The sequence below is a fragment of the Phyllobates terribilis genome, unplaced genomic scaffold (assembly GCF_046119375.1).
Source record: "Phyllobates terribilis strain yellow unplaced genomic scaffold, ASM4611937v1 Scaffold_11__3_contigs__length_659146591, whole genome shotgun sequence".
Classification (NCBI taxonomy): domain Eukaryota; kingdom Metazoa; phylum Chordata; class Amphibia; order Anura; family Dendrobatidae; genus Phyllobates; species Phyllobates terribilis.
Window position 1 is genome coordinate 349,806,953 of NW_027362771.1, and position 23,369 is coordinate 349,830,321.

Here is a 23,369-nt window from a genome sequence, read left to right on the forward strand (position 1 = left end):
GTCCTCCTGCCAGGTTGGGTCAGTTACTATATCATCCACCACCTCGTCTTCCACTTCCGCACTCTGGTCCTCCTCCTGACTTTCTGGCAATTGTGTCTCATCATCGTCCACCTCTTGTGACACTTTCCCACCGTCACCTTCATGTGACCGTGGCTGCTCAAATAATTGGGCATCACTACATGCGATCTAATTTCCCCCCCCCGCTTCAAGTGGACCAGATGAGAGGCCCGAATCTATAAATGGAAAAGTGAACAGCTCTTCGGAGTGTCCAAGTGTGGGATCAGTTGGCTCCGGGCACTCGGCACGGTGGGAGGAAGGAGGTTCAGGGTGAGGAATATGCGGTCCAGACTCACAGCTACTGAGACTTGACCGTGTGGAAGACAAGGTGGTGGTGGTGATGGCCAAGTGACTGGAAGCATTATCTGCTATCCAGCCAATAACCTTTTCACACTGCTTTGTGTTCAATAGTGGTGTTCTGCAGTCCCCTATTAATTGAGACAGGAAGGTCGAGCGAGAAGATGTGGGTGTTTGTTGTGGCACAATTTCAGCTTGCCCATGGCCTCGGCCTCTGCATGCACCATCACCATCACGTCCAGTTCCCCGTCCCTTGCCACATGCCTTGCCCATTTTAAATGGAGGACAATATCTTCCAGGCTCACTACAAATGACTGAATTTGGAGCCAACTTATATGTGATCCATGCGACGGACAAACCACAGTTTTAAATACCTGGCCTGTAGGTAACTATTTTGAACAGCAAACTGGTGTCAATTGCTTCACTGACACACTGAAACTAATTTTTAATGGCGGTCAGAAATGGCAGTATTTTCTGAAAACGTATACGTGATCCGTGTGACGGAGAAAACACGGTTTTAAATACCTGGCCTGTAGGTAACTATTTTGAACAGCAAACTGGTGTCAATTGATTCACTGACACACTGAAACAAATTTTTAATGGAGGCTAGAAATGGCAGTATTTTCTGAAAACGTATAAGTGATCCATGTGATGGAGAAAGCACAGGTTTAAATAGCTGGCCTGTAGGTAACTATTTTGAACAGCAAATTGTTGTCAATTGCTGCACTAACACACTGAAACAAATTTTTAATGGAGGTCAGAAATGGCAGTATTTTCTGAAAACGTATAACTGATCCATGTGATGGAGAAAACACAGTTTTAAATACCTGGCCTGTAGGTAACTATTTTGAACAGCAAGCTGGTGTCAATTGCTTCACTGACACACTGAAACAAATTTTTAATGGAGGTCAGAAATGGCAGTATTTTCTGAAAACATATAAGTGATCCGTGTGATGGAGAAAATACACTTTTAAATAGCTGGCCTGTAGGTAACTATTTTGAACAGCAAACTGGTGTCAATTGCTTCGACACACTGAAACAAATTTTAATGGAGGCAAGAAATGGCAGTATTTTCTGAAAACCTATATGTGATCGTGTGACGGAGAAAACACGGTTTTAAATAGCAGGCCTGTAGGTAACTATTTTGAACAGCAAACTGGTGTCAATTGGTTCACTGACAGACTGAAAAAAAAATTTAATGGAGCCAGAAATGGCAGTATTTTCTGAAAACGTATATGTGATCTGTGTGACGGAGAAAACACAGTTTTAAATAGCTGGCCTGTAGATAACTATTTTGAACAGCAAACTGATGTCAATTGCTTCACTGACACACTGAAACAAATTTTTAATGGAGTTCAGAAATGGCAGTATTTTCTGAAAACGTATGTGTGATCCGTGTGATGGAGAAAACACAGTTTTAAATACCTGGCCTGAAGGTAACTATTTTGAACAGCAAACTAGTGTCAATTGCTTCACTGACACATTGAAACAAATTTTTAATGGACGTCAGAAACGGCAGAATTTTCTGAAAACATATAAGTGATCCGTGTGATGGAGAAAACACAGTTTTAAATAGCTGGCCTGTAGGTAACTATATTGAACAGCAAACTGATGTCAATTGCTTCACTGACATACTGAAAAAATTTTTTAATGGTGGTCAGAAATGGCAGTATTTTCTGAAAACGTATGTGTGATCCGTGTGATGGAGAAAACACAGTTTTAAATACATGGCCTGAAGGTAACTATTTTGAACAGCAAACTGGTGTCAATTGCTTCACTGACACATTGAAACAAATTTTTAATGGACGTCAGAAATGGCAGTATTTTCTGAAAACGTATGTGTGATCCGTGTGACGGAGAAATCACAGTTTTAAATACCTGGCCTGTAGGTAACTATTTTGAACAGCAAGCTGGTGTCAATTGCTTCACTGACACACTGAAACAAATTTTTAATGGAGGCAAGAAATGGCAGTATTTTCTGAAAACGTATAAGTGATCCGAGTGATGGAGAAAACACAGTTTTAAATAGCTGACCTGTAGGTAACTATTTTGAACAGCAAACTGGTGTCAATTGCTTCACTGACACACTGAAACAAATTTTCAATGGAGGCAAGAAATGGCAATATTTTCTGAAAACGTATATGCGATCGTGTGACGGAGAAAACACAGTTTTAAATAGCTGGCCTGCAGGTAGCTATTTTGAACAGCAAACTGGTGTCAATTGCTTCACTGACACACTGAAAAAAAAATTTAATGGAGGCCAGAAATGGCAGTATTTTCTGAAAACGTATATGTGATCCGTGTGACTGAGAAAACACAGTTTTAAATAGCTGGCCTGTATGTAACTATTTTGAACAGCAAACTGGTGTCAATTGCTTCACTGACACACTGAAACAAATTTTTAATGGAGGCCAGAAATGGCAGTATTTTCTGAAAACGTATATGTGATCCGTGTGACAGACCAACCACAGTTTTAAATACCTGTCCTGTAGTTAACTATTTTGAACAGCAAACTGGTGTCAATTGCTTCAGTGACACACTGAAACAAATTTTTAATGGATGCCAGAAATGGCAGTATTTTTAGTGCAACTATATGTGATCCGTATGACGGACAAACCACAGTTTTAAATAGCTGGATTTTTAGCACTATAATATGGAAAGGACCTGGCTGAATTCTGCAGTGCCAACAAGCGAATGGCGCAGAACAATGGTGTTCTCTGGATTGCTTTTTAAGCAAATAATGAGGATTAATATCCCAAAAAAATTATTCCTGGCCCCTGAAACCTGGACCTATTTCTAGAAATATCTAACAGCAGCAGCAGTCAAAACTGGAATGGAGCCTCTTGTGCTATGTGCACTGCAGTCTGCTATATACCCTGCCTGCCCATATACACTGCCTGCCTGATATCTCGGCAGATGGATTAGGCCTCAGAAGGACTGTTTGTTGGGATGGATATGTGTCTCTAATATACACTGCTCAAAAAAATAAAGGGAACACTCAAATAACACATCCTAGATCTGAATGAATGAAATATTCTCATTGAATACTTTGTTCTGTACAAAGTTGAATGTGCTGGCGACAAAATCACACAAAAATCATCAATGGATATCAAGTTTGTTAACCAATGGAGGCCTGGATTTGGAGTCACCTCCAAAATTAAAGCGGAAAAACACACTACAGGCTGATCCAACTTTGATGTAATGTCCTTAAAACAAGTTAAAATGAGGCTCAGTATTGTGTGTGGCCTACATGTGCCTGTATGACCTCCCTACAATGCCTGGGCATGCTCCTGATGAGGTTGCGGATGGTCTCTTGTGGGATTTTCTCCCAGACCTGGACTAAAGCATCCGCCAACTCCTGGACAGTCTGTGGTGCAACGTGACGTTGGTGGATGGAGCGAGACATGATGTCCCAGATGTGCTCAATCGGATTCAGGTCTGAGGAATGGACAGGCCAGTCCATAGCTTCAATGCCTTCATATTGCAGGAACTGCTGACACACTCCAGCCACATGAGGTCTGGCATTGTCCTGCATTAGGAGGAACCCAGGGCCAACCGCACCAGCAAACGGTCTCACAAGGGGTCTGAAGATCTCACCACCCCCCACACCATTACTGACCCACTGCCAAACTGGTCATGCTGAAGGATGTTGCAGGCAGCAGATCTCTCTCCACGGCATCTCCAGACTCTGTCACGTCTGTCACATGTGCTCAGTGTGAACCAGCTTTCATCTGTGAAGAGCACAGGGCACCAGTGGCGACTTTGCCAATCCTGGTGTTCTGTGACATTTCTTTGGAGGGCCGCACAGCCCTCCATGTGCTCGCCAGAGGTAGCCTAACTGCCATTAGGTACCGAGATGAGATCCTCAGACCCCTTGTAAGATATGCTGGTGCGGTTGGCCCTGGGTTCCTCCTAATGCAGGACAATGCCAGACCTCATGTGGCTGGAGTGTGTCAGCAGTTCCTGTAAGATGAAGGCATTGAAGCTATGGACTGGCCTGCCCTTTTCTCAGACCTGAATCCGATTGAGCACATCTGGGACATCATGTCTCGCTCCATCCACCAACGTCACGTTGCACCACAGACTGTCCAGGAGTTGGCGGATGCTTTAGTCCAGGTCTGGGAGAAAATCCCACTGGAGACCATCCACAACCTCATCAGGAGCATCCCCAGGCATTGTAGGGAGGTCATACAGGAACATGGAGGCCACACACAATACTGAGCCTCATTTTGACTTGTTTTAAGGACATTACATCAAAGTTGGATCAGCATGTATGTTTTTCCACTTTAATGTTGGGGGTGACTCCAAATCCAGGCCTCCATTGGTTAATAAATTTGATTTCCATTGATGATTTTTGTGTGATTTTGTTGTCAGCACATTCAACTTTGTATAGAACAAAGTATTCAATGAGAATATTTCATTCATTTAGATCTAGGATGTGTTATTTGAGTGTTCCCTTTATTTTTTTGAGCAGTGTAGTTTGGAAGACCTACACTAACTATAAACAAGCAAATCTCTCCCTAGCTCAGCAGCATCTCTCCCTACACTGTCTGATTCTGGAGTGACTGTGACGAGCATGGCGGTGCTAGGTCTGATATAGACCTGATGACGCTGTGCGGCCAGACAACACTGTAATGCCACAACTAATATGGCTATGGCATTACAGTGAGTGGCAGGCAATCCCTGCATGTTTATTGGCGCTCTAAAGAGCGCCAAACATGCAGGGAGGAGACCCGAGCTCCCGCCAACCAACCCCGGAAATAGTTGGCAAGCGCCGAGCATCTCGAGCAGTGAGATGCTCGAGCCAGCACCGAGCAGTAGCGAGCATGCTCGCTCATCACTAGTCATAATACACATAATACACAAACTTGTTGTGAAGGTCAGACTTTGATAGAACCTTGTTCTTTAAAGCGAACCGGTCAGCAGGATTTTGCTAAGTAAACTACAGGCAGTGTCATGTTGGGGTTGCTGCACTGATTAATATGACACCTGAGGTGAAGAAATCCGTCTTGTGGTTCTTGTGTAATCAGTGTTTGCAGTTCTGAGTTAATGATATGCCCGTGTTTCGGGGCGGACGTGTAGGCAGCATCTTTCCTTAGTGCTCTAGGCCAGATCAGCAAGAAAAAACCTGCCCACAGGCCGCCCTGTCTCTCTGTCTGGCTGTCTCCATGATGAGGAACATACTTGTGCTTCGGGGCGGTCTGTGGGCAGGTCTTATCTTGCAGATCTGGCCTAGAGCACCAAGGAAAGATCATGCCTACAGTCCCGCCCCAGAGCACGGGCATAAAATTAACTCAAAACTGCAATCACTGATTACACAAGAACCACAAGACGGATTTTTTCACCTCAGGTATCATATTAACCAGTGCAGCAGCCCCAACATGACACTGCCTGTAGTTTACTTAGCAAAATCCTGCTGACAGGTTGGCTTGAAATAAAACAGATCGCTTATACACACCTGATTGTAATATCATTGATTAAAAACACCAGACTCTAATTTCACCTTCCAATTATTTGTTAATCCTAAAGGTTCAAATACTTTTGCCTCACACACAGGGGTGGATTAAGAGTAGCAAGGGCCCCGGGCAGTTTAGAAGGCGCGGGCCCCCCCCCCCCCACACCTGATTTATCACGTGACATGTCACATGATCCCCTGTGATAGATCATGTGATAGTTCACGGGAAATTAATTTGGCACAATATTAATTGTGCTGCCTCATCTGAGAGCAGCACAATATTGGGGCAGATACCCTGATTCCAGCGATGTGTCACTTTTTCAGCTGCTTGTTGTCATTTTGAGAAAATCACCGTTTTATCTGCTGCAGATCTAGCAGCTCTCTGAATGCTGCGCTCTGTATAGCCCCACCCACACCACTGATTGGCAGCTTTCTGCCCATGCTCAGTGTACACAGAAATCTACTGATCAGTGATGGGGGTGGGGTCCTACAGAACTTACTAGTCATCTAGTGATAATTACCTTCTGACAAATCAATGATTTTATCAAAACAACACTAAGCAGCCCAGTAAGTGACACATTACTGGAATCAGTGCCTCTAACCCTACATTATGCTGCTCTCAGATTAGGTGGCAAAAACCTGATGACAGATTCCCTTTAAAGGAGCTGTAAACACAAAAAAATTTGTATTAAAAAAAATACAAGCCATTTGTGAAATTAACTTTTTTTCATTGTTAATTCACATTAGACTGTATCTTTAACACTTTTGTCAGCAGGTCTTATTACAGACTCTGAATAGGGCAGCTCTCTCCCTCTCCCTCAGCAGAAAGTCACAGCATGGTTAAAAAACGGGATCTTTTATGATTTTCTCATAATAAATAAAAAAGGACATGCAAGTCCTCCAAACTATTTTCCGTTTCTCTATAGGGGAGGTCCTAAATCTTTCTTGTTCTTTAGTTGATCACATGTCAAAAAGGCAAAGCATTTACTATGAACTCGCCTAAAAAAATATACACTTGGAGAGTAATATCATCATCTGCATGTAAATATTCCTTGACTCTGAGGGCTCGCTCACACTGTCGTATAACACGGCCGAATGCTATGTGATGTTTTATCGGATAGGACTCGGTCCTATGTTATACTACGGGACAGTGCAGATCTGCGATTATTGGCATGAGAAAATAATCTCATTCAATATTCGGACCATGTGCACCCATACAAGTCTATGGGTGCACGTAAAACATTAGACTGCACTCGGATGTCATCCAAGTGCAGTCCGATGAACACACAGAGACTATGGAGAAGATGGAGAAAGTAAGTTCTCCATCTTCTCCATATCTGTGCTGCGAGAGAATCGGATCACACTCAGTTGAAGCTCTGACAGAGTTTGAGCCGAGTGTCATTAGCATAATTGGCCCTATTCTCTTTCATGAGAGAATATATAGCTTAGTGAGTGGACCCTAAAACTGAATAGTAGTGACGGACAGGCACCTCACAAGCGGGATCCATGTAGCTCTCAGATGTCATGTAGGTAGGGCTTCATTCCATGGGGTAGGGCTTAATTTCAAGGTATATAAAAAAAATGGACTTCAAATAAAAATTAAATGAACACAAAAAGCACTAATTGAATTATTTTTTTCGTATTTATGTTTGCAGCCCCTTTAAAAACCCTTTGAGGACCAAGGCACATATATGTCCCATAGTTTTAAACTGGAAAAAAATTTGATTGAATAAAATTTAAGGTCCTTGAAGGTTTAAGTAGGTCATAAATTCATATGAATACTTGCTCATACAATTGCACATGCCAAAAGATGAAGAAGAACAGAATCAAAAATATGACATTAAGTGGAGCACTTACAGGTATTCAAGGTGAAAGAGACCAGCAAAGGCATAGTCTCGAATAACAGTAAATGAGATAGAATTCAGCAAGCTGAAAATGAAGACAGCAGGTTAGAAGCGAACCAGACTTTATGTTGCTCAGAATTAATCAAGCAGAATTTATTGACTGCTCTTGCAAAGCACTGAGACTCCCGCTGTGTATAGATGGCGCCGTGCGGCCTCCTGCTGAGTATAGATGCCGCACAGCGCCCCCCCCAGAGACAGCAGGAGGCCGCACAGCGCCATCTATACTCAGCGGGAGGCCGCATGTAGCCATCTATACACAGCGGGAGGCCGCACGGCGCCCCCCCCAGAGACAGCAGGAGGCCGCACAACGCCATCTATACTCAGCGGGAGGCCGCACGTAGCCATCTATACACAGCGGGAGGCCGCACGGCGCCCCCCCCAGAGACAGCAGGAGGCCGCACAGCGCCATCAATACACGGCGGGGGGCCGCACGGCGCCATCTATACATAGCGGGGGGCCGCACGTAGCCATCTATACACAGCGTGGGGCCGCACGTAGCCATCTATACACAGCGGGGGGCCGCACGTTGCCATCGATACACAGCGGGCGGCCACACGGCGCCCCCCAGAGACAGCAGGAGGCCACACAGCGCCATCTATACTCAGCGGGAGGCCGCACGTAGCCATCTATACACAGCGGGAGGCCGCACGGCGCTCCTCCCAGAGACAGCAGGTGGCCGCACAGCGCCATCTATACTCAGCGGGAGGCCGCACGTAGCCATCTATACACAGCGGGAGGCCGCACGGCGCCCCCCCCAGAGATAGCAGGAGGCCGCACAGCACCATCTATACTCAGCGGGAGGCCGCACGTAGCCATCTATACACAGCGGGGAGCCGCACGGCGCCATCTCTACACAGCAGGGGGCCGCACGGCGCCATCAATACACGGCGTGGGTGCCGCACGGTGCGATCTATACATAGCGGGGGGCCGCACGTAGCCATCTATACCCAGCGGGGGGCCGCACGTAGCCATCTATACACAGCGGGGGGCCGCACGTAGCCATCTATACACAGCGGGGGGTCGCACGGCGCCCCCCCAGATACAGCAGGAGGCCGCACGGCGCCAACTATACTCAGCAGGAGGCCGCACGCAGTCACGCACACACAAAAACATATACATACACGCATAAACACATTTGAAACACAAAAATACATATAAACAGACATGACACAATGATATCTGCCCACACACACACAAACAGACATCACACATTGATATCTGCCTACACACACACACACACAAACAGACATGACACAATGACATCTGCCCACACACACACAAACAGACATCACACAATGACATCTGCCTACACACACACACACAAACAGACATCACACAATGACATCTGCCCATACACACACAAACAGACATCACACAATGACATCTGCCTACACACACACACACACAAACAGACATCACACAATGACATCTGCCCACACACACACAGACATCACACAATGACATCTGCCTACACACATACACACACAAACAGACATCACACAATGACATCTGCCTACACACACACAAACAGACATCACACAATGATATCTGCCCCCCCACACACACATACAAACAGACATCACACAATGACATCTGCCCACACACACACAAACAGACATCACACAATGACATCTGCCTACACACACACAAACAGACATCACACAATGACATCTGCCTACACACACACACAGACATCACACAATGACATCTGCCTACACACACAAACAGACATCACACAATGACATCTGCCCACACACACACAAACAGACATCACACAATGACATCTGCCTACACACATACACACACAAACAGACATCACACAATGACATCTGCCTACACACACACAAACAGACATCACACAATGACATCTGCCTACACACACACACACAGACTTCACACAATGACATCTGCCCACACACACACACACACACATACAAACAGACATCACACAATGACATCTGCCCACACACACACATACGAACAAACATCACACAATGACATCTGCCCCCCCACACACACACACAAACAGACATCACACAATGACATCTGCCCCCCACACACACACACACACAGACATCACACAATGACATCTGCCCACACACACACATACAAACAGACATCACACAATGACATCTGCCCCCCCCACACACACACACAAACAGACATCACACAATGACATCTGCCCCCCCACACACACACACACACAAACAGACATCACACAATGACATCTGCCCACACACACACAAACAGACATCACACAATGACATCTGCCTACACACATACACACACAAACAGACATCACACAATGACATCTGCCTACACACACACAAACAGACATCACACAATGATATCTGCCCCCCCACACACACATACAAACAGACATCACACAATGACATCTGCCCACACACACAAACAGACATCACACAATGACATCTGCCTACACACACACACACAAACAGACATCACACAATGACATCTGCCAACACACACACAAACAGACATCACACAATGACATCTGCCTACACACATACACACACATACAAACATCACACAATGACATCTGCCTACACACACACAAACAGACATCACACAATGACATCTGCCTACACACACACACACAGACATCACACAATGACATCTGCCTACACACATACACACACAAACAGACATCACACAATGACATCTGCCTACACACACACAAACAGACATCACACAATGACATCTGCCTACACACACACACACAGACTTCACACAATGACATCTGCCCACACACACACACACATACAAACAGACATCACACAATGACATCTGCCCCCCACACACACACACACACAAACAGACATCACACAATGACATCTGCCCCCACACACACACACACACAAACAGACATCACACAATGACATCTGCCCACACACACACACACACACACATACAAACAGACATCACACAATGACATCTGCCTACACACATACACACACAAACAGACATCACACAATGACATCTGCCTACACACACAAACAGACATCACACAATGATATCTGCCCCCCCCACACACATACAAACAGACATCACACAATGACATCTGCCCACACACACACACACACACACAAAGAGACATCACACAATGACATCTGCCCACACACACACAAACAGACATCACACAATGACATCTGCCTACACACATACACACACAAACAGACATCACACAATGACATCTGCCTACACACACACAAACAGACATCACACAATGATATCTGCCCCCCCACACACACATACAAACAGACATCACACAATGACATCTGCCCACACACACACAAACAGACATCACACAATGACATCTGCCTACACACACACAAACAGACATCACACAATGACATCTGCCTACACACATACACACAAACAGACATCACACAATGACATCTGCCTACACACATACACACACAAACAGACATCACACAATGACATCTGCCTACACACACACAAACAGACATCACACAATGACATCTGCCTACACACACAAACAGACATCACACAATGACATCTGCCTACACACACAAACAGACATCACACAATGACATCTGCCCACACACACACAAACAGACATCACACAATGACATCTGCCTACACACATACACACACAAACAGACATCACACAATGACATCTGCCTACACACACACAAACAGACATCACACAATGACATCTGCCTACACACACACACAGACTTCACACAATGACATCTGCCCACACACACACACACACACATAAAACAGACATCACACAATGACATCTGCCCACACACACACATACAAACAAACATCACACAATGACATCTGCCCCCCCCCCACACCCACACACAAACAGACATCACACAATGACATCTGCCCCCCCACACACACACACACACAGACATCACACAATGACATCTGCCCACACACACACATACAAACAGACATCACACAATGACATCTGCCCCCCCCACACACACACACAAACAGACATCACACAATGACATCTGCCCCCACACACACACACACACAAATAGACATCACACAATGACATCTGCCCACACACACACAAACAGACATCACACAATGACATCTGCCTACACACATACACACACAAACAGACATCACACAATGACATCTGCCTACACACACACAAACAGACATCACACAATGATATCTGCCCCCCCACACACACATACAAACAGACATCACACAATGACATCTGCCCACACACACAAACAGACATCACACAATGACATCTGCCTACACACACACACACAAACAGACATCACACAATGACATCTGCCAACACACACACAAACAGACATCACACAATGACATCTGCCTACACACATACACACACATACAAACATCACACAATGACATCTGCCTACACACACACAAACAGACATCACACAATGACATCTGCCTACACACACACACACACAGACATCACACAATGACATCTGCCTACACACATACACACACAAACAGACATCACACAATGACATCTGCCTACACACACACAAACAGACATCACACAATGACATCTGCCTACACACACACACACAGACTTCACACAATGACATCTGCCCACACACACACACACACATACAAACAGACATCACACAATGACATCTGCCCACACACATACAAACAGACATCACACAATGACATCTGCCCCCCCCACACACACACACACAAACAGACATCACACAATGACATCTGCCCCCACACACACACACACACAAACAGACATCACACAATGACATCTGCCTACACACATACACACACAAACAGACATCACAAAATGACATCTGCCTACACACACAAACAGACATCACACAATGACATCTGCCCACACACACACACACACACACAAAGAGACATCACACAATGACATCTGCCCACACACACACAAACAGACATCACACAATGACATCTGCCTACACACATACACACACAAACAGACATCACACAATGACATCTGCCTACACACACACAAACAGACATCACACAATGATATCTGCCCCCCCACACACACATACAAACAGACATCACACAATGACATCTGCCCACACACACACAAACAGACATCACACAATGACATCTGCCAACACACACACAAACAGACATCACACAATGACATCTGCCTACACACATACACACACAAACAGACATCACACAATGACATCTGCCTACACACATACACACACAAACAGACATCACACAATGACATCTGCCTACACACACACAAACAGACATCACACAATGACATCTGCCTACACACACACACACACAGACATCACACAATGACATCTGCCTACACACACAAACAGACATCACACAATGACATCTGCCCACACACACACAAACAGACATCACACAATGACATCTGCCTACACACATACACACACAAACAGACATCACACAATGACATCTGCCTACACACACACAGACATCACACAATGACATCTGCCTACACACACACACACAGACTTCACACAATGACATCTGCCCACACACACACACACACACATACAAACAGACATCACACAATGACATCTGCCCACACACACACATACAAACAGACATCACACAATGACATCTGCCCCCCCACACACACACACACAAACAGACATCACACAATGACATCTGCCCCCACACACACACACACAAACAGACATCACACAATGACATCTGCCCACACACACACATACAAACAGACATCACACAATGACATCTGCCCCCCCCCACACACACACACAAACAGACATCACACAATGACATCTGCCCCCACACACACACACACACAAACAGACATCACACAATGACATCTGCCCACACACACACAAACAGACATCACACAATGACATCTGCCTACACACATACACATAGAAACAGACATCACACAATGACATCTGCCTACACACACACAAACAGACATCACACAATGATATCTGCCCCCCCCCACACACATACAAACAGACATCACACAATGACATCTGCCCACACACACACAAACAGACATCACACAATGACATCTGCCTACACACACACAAACAGACATCACACAATGACATCTGCCTACACACATACACACACATACAAACATCACACAATGACATCTGCCTACACACACACAAACAGACATCACACAATGACATCTGCCTACACACACACACACACACACACAGACATCACACAATGACATCTGCCTACACACATACACACACAAACAGACATCACACAATGACATCTGCCCACACACACACAAACAGACATCACACAATGACATCTGCCTACACACATACACACACAAACAGACATCACACAATGACATCTGCCTACACACACACAAACAGACATCACACAATGACATCTGCCTACACACACACACACACAGACTTCACACAATGACATCTGCCCACACACACACACACACACATACAAACAGACATCACACAATGACATCTGCCCACACACATACAAACAGACATCACACAATGACATCTGCCCCCCCCACACACACACACAAACAGACATCACACAATGACATCTGCCCCCACACACACACAGACATCACACAATGACATCTGCCCACACACACACACACACACATACAAACAGACATCACACAATGACATCTGCCCACACACACACAAACAGACATCACACAATGACATCTGCCCACACACACACACACACACACACACACACATACACATACACACTCACCATCCCCCGGCTCGGCTCCAGTCCTCAGGCTCTTCGGTGCAGCACTGCAGGCCGCGTGCGCACTGCGTGACGTCACAGCTAGGAGACACGGCCGCGCACAGGGCCGTGTCTCCTAGCAGTGACGCGGCCGGGCCAGCACAGGGAAGTTAACTGCTGCAGTGCTGGCCCGGCCGATGAAGAAGTAGCGGCGGCCGCTGCTGGGGGAGCGGTACGGGGCCCCCCTCCCGCCACTGCTACCGGTATGTGCCGCGGCGGCCCGCACATATAGTGAGGGCAATCCAGCATTAGACACCCCGCCCGGAGCCGCGGGCCCTCTGCAGGCTCGGGGCCCCGGGCGGTCGCCCGGATTGCCCTCATTATAATCCGCCTATGCTCACACAGACATGTAATATTGGGTTATTTTCCTCAATAAAAAAAATAGATAGTCTAATATTTTTGACTCATTTGTTTGATTTGGTTTGGCTTATTGACTTTTATGAAAATCTTATGTTTTTTAGGCCAAATTTATGCAGAAATATTGAAATTCTGAAGGATTCACAAACTTTTTAGCACCACACAAGTTATAGGGTACAGCATTTTCAATTTTATACTGTTAAATACAGATGTGTACACTGCATAAATGTTGTGCTTTATCACACTGATGTTAGACTACATGTGCAAGTTGCAACTCATAAAAGGATTTCTAAATTTATTTTTATTTTTTCAGCCATACAAAAAAAAACAAGCAGTGACCATCAATCATTCCCCTATTACCCACCATCTCCCAGGGGATAAGAGTAGAGATGGGCGGATCGATTCGCAGGACTTCAGTCCATTGGCCAGGTCAGTAGACTCTGGCCACTAGACAGGTGGCTAACACATCTCTTATCCTCCGAGATATTGAATGTGGCTTATGATTAGCTAGGCTGGTGCGACAACATCTGTGCATTATGTCGAAATGATTATATCATGACAGACTGGCTAATCAAAAGCCGAACCGGGGATCCCAGAAGTTAAGAGATTCACAAGGCTCCCATCCAGCGGCCAGAGTCAACTGACTTTGTTGATGAACCAGAGACCCGCAGATCAATACGCCCATCTGTAAATAAGAGAGAGGTAAAAATACCAAACAAAAAAATAAACATTTTCAGCTAAAATAAACATGTTCTCACTTTTGAAGAACTATCTGTCGAGAGGTATTTCAAAAAACATTTCAGAATAATTTGTCTTGTGTGTATAGATGTATCATAACACTATTTGAGCCCTGATTTTTCTCAAGTTTACCTCTCTGCAGGCTTTATCTGTTAATTTGCAATTGACTCTGAGCTGGTGGGAAAAGACTAGCTTATTTGATGTCTCCCATACACAGCACAGCACACACAGAGGGATAAATACAGAAAATATGAAGGCAGCACTCACCAAATCTTCTTAGAATATGTCCTTTATTGTTGTATGCGGAACATGTCAGTGTTCAGCATGAGGCAGGAACCCGAGGAGTGTGCGCGGGAGGGAGGAATAAATGACTAATAACGTTTCGCTGCCTTCCGGCGCTTCAACGGGACCCATTGAAGCACCGGAAGTCAGCGAAATGGCCATAGTCCTGGACCCGTTGAAGAACCGGAAGGCAGCGAAACGGCCATAGTCCTGGTCCCATTGAAGAACCGGAAAGCAGTGAAACGGCCATAGTCCTTTGTTTCTCCCTTCCTCGCATACCCCTCGGGTTTCCTGCCTCTGCGCCTCATGCTGAACGCTGACATTTCTCGCATACAACAATAAAGGACATATTCTAAGAAGATTAGGTGAGTGCTGCCTTCATATTTTTCTGTCTTTATGCCATACAACTTCTGGGCTTTTGCACCACTGGAGAAATCTTTGAGCACATGGTCTGAGACAAGCACAAGTGATTAATTGATTCAGATGGTATGGTGCCGGAATGCTTCTCTCCCACTGAACACAGAGAGGGATACCTTCTCTTATTCCTTAGATAACACACAGACAGAACCAGCAGAGGTTTGGAGGAAATCATACAGCAGTCCTGAGCTGTGTATATCTCAGACAAGCTCTGTGATGAGATAAAGGATTTGTTAGAAAGTTCAGCCTGATCTTTGTCTGTCAATGACCATCTGGATGATCCAGAAGAGGCATGGGAGAATGTCATGTTCCAAGATGAGACCAAAATTGTACTTTTTTGTATCAACTCCATTCGTCGTGTTTGGAGGAAGAAGAAGGATAAGTACAACCCCAAGAACACCATCCCAACTGTGAAGCATGGTGGGAGAAACATCATTGGGGGTGCTTTTCTGCAAAGGGGACAGGACGACGGCACCATTTTGAAGGGAGGATGGATGGGGTCATGTATTTCAAGATTTTGGCCAACAACCTCCTTCCCTCAGTAAGAGCATTGAAGATGGGTTGTGGTTGGGTCTTCCAGCATGACAATGACCCGAAACACACAGCCAGGGCAAATAAAAAGTAGCTCCATAAAAAGCATTTCAAGGTCCTGGGATTGGCCTAGCCAGTCTCCAGACCTGAACCCAATAGAAAATCTTTAGAGGGAGCGGAATTTCAGCATTGCCCAGTGACAGCCCTGAAACCTGACAGATCTGGAGAAAATCTGTATGGAGGAGTGGGCCAAAATCCCTGCTGCAGTGTGTGCAAACTTGGTCAAGAACTACAGGAAACCTTTGACCTCTGTAATTGCAACCAAAGGTTTCTGTACCAAATATTACGTTCTGTTTTTCAATTGTATCAAATACTTATTTCATGCAATAAAATGCAAAAATCATACAATGTGATTTTCTGGATTTTCTGATTTTTTTTTCGATTCTGTCTTTCACAGTTGAAGTTTACCTACGTTAAAAATTACAGACCGCTCTATTCTTTGTAGGTGGGAATACTTGCAAAATCGTCAGTGTATCAAATACTTATTTTCCCCACTGTATGTTCATGCTCTCCTAACCCTCAGGGCAGTGATTGACATATTACGGCTGTATATTATACACATTAGACATCTTATATAATTTGGGTATTGAGCCTTCCTGTGTATTCTTTGGCTGAGTGCCCACGTAGCGTTTTTCAAGCGTTTATGCTGCGGAATTTCCGCAGCATAAACGCTTGTGAAATGCTAGGTAATCCGCACCCCATGGTCCCCAAGGGGATTCCGCATGTTCTATGCACATGCTGCGGATTTTTGTACGCAGCGTTTATGCTGCGTACAAAAATCCGCAGCATGTCATTTAATTTTGCGGAAGCACAGCGGAACTCCCGCCATTGACTTGCATTGAGACGCATAGAATCCGCGACTGTACATTTTTACAAGCGGCTTCTATGCGTCTCTATGTGCAGATGGTACCCAGTTCTGGAGGAGAGGAGACTCTCATCCAGACCTGGGTACCATTCTACCTGTAAAAAAAGAATAAAATAACAAATAAAGTTTATATTCACCTGTCCGGCGGCTTCTCTCTGAATGCCGGCATCGCTTGAGGACCTGCGGTGACGTCACAGTCATGTGACCGCAGGCCCTTCACCGCTCTGTCTCGCGATATGCAGGCATCCAGGAACCAGACAGGAACGAGCGCTGCAGCCACGCCGGGCATCGGGGGTGAGAATAGCTTTATTTGTTTTCATTTTTACGGTTCACACTATATAAATCCATGCTGTTTGCATGCATTTATACAGTGTGACCTAGTTGTCAAGCACTTTCCAAGTGATGCTAAAATCGCCTGGAAAGCGCTTGTCAATCTGCATGCGGAAACGCATGTGAATCCGCATGTATTCTGCAGGAAAAACGCATGCACAATCTGCATGCGTTTTTTCTGCCAGGGAGATGCAGAAAAGCTGCAGAAATTTTCTGCTTCATTTCTGCATCGTGGGCACATAGCCTTAATTGATTCTATAAGCCTGACATACATTTTATGTGTCTGGTGGGCTCAAGAGAATATTGTGACCCCCACTTCCTATTGCTTTCCTTACAGTGATTGACTTTCTAACGTGTGAGCAGCTACAGAGCATCCAGCTGTTCTGAAGGGTGGAGAGAGCTTCCCTCTTAAATACACCAAACTCATAGACTAAGTGTTTGGCGTATTCTTTGGTTGATCTTATTATTGAAACGGTCCAATATCTTTTGTGCCATTTTGGAGAGTAGACCTTGTTCCATACTGTGCTGCTCTTTCAAAGTTGTATCAGGTTCTCCCTTCTCTTCAATCTGCTATGTCTTCATACAAACACATTAATATCTGTACATTTATCTAGTATTATTGTAACATGCTTCAAAGATAGAAAATAAGACTTAAAAGAAAACACTGAAATAAGTATAGGTTTGAGCTATATATTGTGCATCACATGACAATATTAGTGTACATATGTATACAGAAATAAAAATTGGAGCTAAAAATGACACAGTTGTTATTGTATTTTTAATTGTAGCAATCCACGCATTATATAACTTTTGCAAAAGCACCTTGTGCTGCATCTCAGTAATGTTAGAATAAATGTACAGTAGAAGTATCAGCTGATAAAAGGCTCTCTGAATGGTTTATCAGGCTTATATTACCATGAATTACACCGTTATCTGATGTGAACAAGAGCAAAGTGCCAGAAGCCAGCTATTATGCTCAACCCCACACACTCAATCATCCTTATAGCAACAATATATCATTTCATACAAGCACTTACCTTGTTTATGCATTTGGTCAACGAGCTTCTCCCCCCTCCGGCACTTTGTAGTTAATTTATCTTGTCTTGCTGTACTTAAGTACATGAAGGCAAGCAGGGAACCATCACCATCTTCTGAGATATGCAAGATGTTACATGATAACAGATCCCACAGCTCCAAACATGGCTCAAATTGCTCTAAAGTCTATAGATAAGGGGGGAAAAATTGGTTGATATTCTCCTGGAGCTATTGGATGTGGAAGGGCGTGATGCAGAAAGTAAGGCTGAAGCTTTGTTGCTCTTCTTATTAAATAACGGGAAGAAAAAGTGTAGCTCTCTCATCCCCAATGATTTATAATGCTTAAAGGCAGCGCGTAAACACAGAGAAAGCGACAGATAAATTTTATCATTTTGAAAATAGGCTGAAATTCTATCAAATTCTGCTTCTACTGAGAGGCAACGTAGAGAAAAAAATGTACCCTGGGCTAAAATTGAACACGGAATTCAAAGGTTAACCATTTGCTGCCATTGAGGAAATGTGCTGTTTGGCTAGACAACAGAGAATATGATGTTGGGTAGATGAAAGTTGGCTTGATAGTAAATCACATTTCCAAGGTCAAAATTTAGTGAAAGCAAATATAGTTTTCTTTGCTTAGTGCTTTTCAATTGTATGACATCGTTTAGTGATGCAGATATATAATTCACATTCTTTCATTTTCTTTTTCAGTCTGTTCACTAATAAAAATGACTGGTCTGTACCTTATTAATGTCTGTAAAGCCGTCATAAATAATTAGGAAGTGTTGAACAAAATCTCCGGAGATGGAAAATTAGTCTCAAGGTCACCAGGAAAGCATTTGTATTGACTCTATGGTTAGTATTCTGGTGCAGTGTTCTAGAAAAGATACTTGTTCTGCATATGCTGGTGAAAATATTTCGGATTACACATGCAACTTTAACAAGGAATCCTGTCATGTCGAGCACAGTCTGTAAGCATCAAGTTGTCGACAAGGAGCCTAGCGGCAGCAGATAGTTCTTTAGTTTTATTTAAAAAAAAAGATTCATTATGACTTGTATTTCATTGATTTAAAACCATGCTCAGTGTTTGGGCTTAGGAGTCTAGTGGGTGGTCCGACATAGTAACTTTCAGGGTCTTATACAGGCAAGGTTATCAATAATTCAGTCAAACTACCCATGAGAATCGTAAGCCATCAGTGAGCTTAGAATTAAATAAATAAGTTAAGCTGAATATTTTTCTACAAAGGTAGATATCTTCTATTTTATTTTTATCCTGTTGAAAACAACCCCTCGACAGCTTGAATATTTATCGTCCTCAAATCAACATTGTTAGTTATTATAACCCACAAATTAGTTAGAGTGAACCTGACAGCTGATAATAGCTGCTGAATCCACGGGCCACATGTATGCATGGCTGTACAATCTCTGCCATATGACTCTGAAACACTGCAGCATTTCAGAGAAAAACATGCTTTTAGTAGCCGCCGAGCCCCGAGCTGCGCAGCAGACTAGTCGGACTAGCGGCATATCCTCACCTGTTGCCAGTGACTAACAGGTCTCAGCCTATACACACATGTAGACAGAGTAGCACTCCAGGGGATTGGGCAGAAAAAAGCCGCAGGGGACCCATCTGTACAACTAGTCTTTTGCACAGCTCAGTCCCTGGCGGCTATTCAAATTATGTTTTTCTCTGGAGTGCTGCAACGTTTCAGAGTCAAACATATCGGTCTGTGTTTATACAGCCAGTGCCTGATACATGCTGCCCACAGATTGGGTGACCTGAAGAAGGCAGCAACAAAATGCGAGTTGGGGCTGGCGCTATTGCAGTGATAAAGGCACATACTGTTATGGGTTAACTTTTGCACTTTATATAATCAAGTTTAGTATTTAGAATCATGTTCATGTTATATGGCACAAGGTACCTTATTTTCTTCTGATAGGATATGGATCATTAGTGTAATTATGCACTTGGTGTCTTATACCCTGATCCACATGTCGCTATACAAGTAATGTTTGATACATGTTGCACTGACATTTGTTATGAATATGCATGTACTTCTATCACATTTTTCAATTACATCATTGTGCATTTATGGCCAATTTCTGTAAATTATTTGTACTGCATATCACCTATTGTATTATATTGCCTGTATTTATCATCTCTGCCTTTTCATCTCTTTGCACATTGTGGCTCTGTTTTTAAAATCCCGTATTTTTAATTTGAATCATGCTGTTGATCTAATTAGTGATGAGCGAGCACTAAAATGCTCGGGTACTCATTGCTCATTGGTCGAGCAAATTGGAATGCTCGGGTGCTCGGTCCGAGCAACAAGCCCAATGTAAGTCTATGGGAAACTCGAGCATTTTTCCAGCGGCACCCCCTGGTGGTCTGCAGAGGGCCTAAAAATTGCCCAAATCAATGAGAACAGCGCTCAAAAGACATGAGAACAGCATGGGGAAGACCCCTGTAAGTATCTCTGACTCCCAGGTCACTGCTGTCAACAATGTTGTCGGAGTATTACGCCACTTTTACGGACTCACAATAAAACATACAAAAACAAAACCAAAATGGATTTTCCTGGGAAAAATGTTAAGGAACATCCTTTCCATGGTAATGACTTGTATATGAGGCAAAATAAATATACAAAAACAAAAATGCTCCTCCACACCTTGGGCTATGTTCAGACGTAGCGTTTTTGATGCATTTTTGCACTTTTGCATTTCTTTCAACGGTGAAAAATGCATTCACAGGTAAATGCAATTTTAACATTTTACAACCTTATCTGGCCATGTGGTGTGTGAGACATCATCAGGCACATCCTGTTTCATTTATGTAGTCACAAAGACTATTTTTATAGGGCTATCAGGTGACCCTTACTATTCTTAAAGGGCCAGCAGTGGGCCCTCACTATTGTTAGAGGGCCATCAGCTGGCTATGCTTAGTTGTTCCCATTATTAAAGAGTGGGTCTTCTATACTGTTATTGCGTATGCAGTGACGGCAATGGCTGCCAAAAATTTGGAGGAACTCCAATGCCCCTTGCAAGAGACGTAGAGGTCAGAGGTCCTCCTCAAAAAATGTTCCCATTATAAAAGAGTGGGTCTCCTATAGTGATAATTCCCATGCAGTGACTGCAAGTGCAGCCAAATTTGAGAAAAACCCCAATAACAATTTAAAGACACATAGAGGTGGGCCAGAGTAACGACATGTTCCCATTAGAAAGGAGAGGGTCTGCTATCCAGTTATAGGGTATGCAGTGAGTACAAGGGCTGCCAAAATTTAGGAAAAACTCCAATAACAATTTAAAGACACATAGAGGTGGACCACAGTAACGACATGTTCCCATTAGAAAGGAGCGGTTCTGCTATACAGTTATAGGGTATGCAGAGAGTACAAAGGTTGCCAAAATGTAGGAAAACCCCCAATAACAATTTAAAGACACATAGAGGTGGGCTACAGTAACAACATGTTCCCATTAGAAAGGAGAGGGTCTGCTATCAAGTTATAGGGTATGCAATGAGTACAAGACCTGCCAAACTTTAGGAAATCCTCAATAACAATTTAAAGACACATAGAGGTGGGCCACAGTAACGACAAGTTCCCATTAGAAAGGAGAGGGTCTGTTATCCAGTTATAGGGTATGCAGTGAGTACAAGGGCTGCCAAAATTTAGGAAAAACCCAATAAAAATATAAAGACACATAGAGGTGGACCTCAGTAACGACATGTTCCTAGAAAGGAGCGATTCTACTATCCAGTTATAGGGTATGCAGTGAGTGCAACGGCTGCCAAAAATTTGGAGGAACTCCAATACCCCTTGCAAGAGACGTAGAGGTCAGAGTGCCTCCTGAAAAAAATGTTCCCATTATTAGGAAGTGGGTCCCCCATACTGTTTGCCTATGCAGTGAATGCAACTGCTGCCAAGTATTTGGTGGAACTCCAATGCCCCTTCCAAGAGACGTAGATATGGTGATATGGTAGATATGGTGGTGGAGGATGAGGATGAGGAGAAGGAGGAGAACAAGAGCAAATAGACAAAATCAGGAAGCGTATACCCATGTCTGGATGTGAAGACAGAGGTGCATGGGAACAGAGTTAGACCTCCCAAAAAAAAGACACTGTATTTGAGTTTATGTTACGGTGGTGTTGAGAAGTCTGGCCCAATCCAACCCTTGTTCATTTTTATAAGAGTCAGCCTATCAGCATTTTCAGTTGACAGGCGGATGAGTCTATTGGTTATAATTTCACCAGCGGCACTAAAAACCC

At 44.1% G+C, this 23,369-nt stretch overlaps 1 protein-coding gene across 4 annotated transcripts in view; it reads right to left on the reverse strand.

Annotated features, from left to right (window-relative positions):
- LOC141165162 (proto-oncogene Mas-like) overlaps positions 1-19,610 on the reverse strand; it is a 203,859-nt gene extending 184,249 nt beyond the window's left edge. For 3 of the 4 annotated variants that reach the window (XM_073650801.1, XM_073650799.1, XM_073650800.1), the window contains exon 1: positions 19,111-19,610. The gene's annotated coding sequence lies outside the window, so the exon portion shown is untranslated. Of the gene's footprint in view, positions 1-7,666; positions 7,741-19,110 lie in introns of those variants that run through there. The other variant, XM_073650802.1, reaches the window with a different exon arrangement.
- Positions 19,611-23,369: the final 3,759 nt, after the last annotated feature.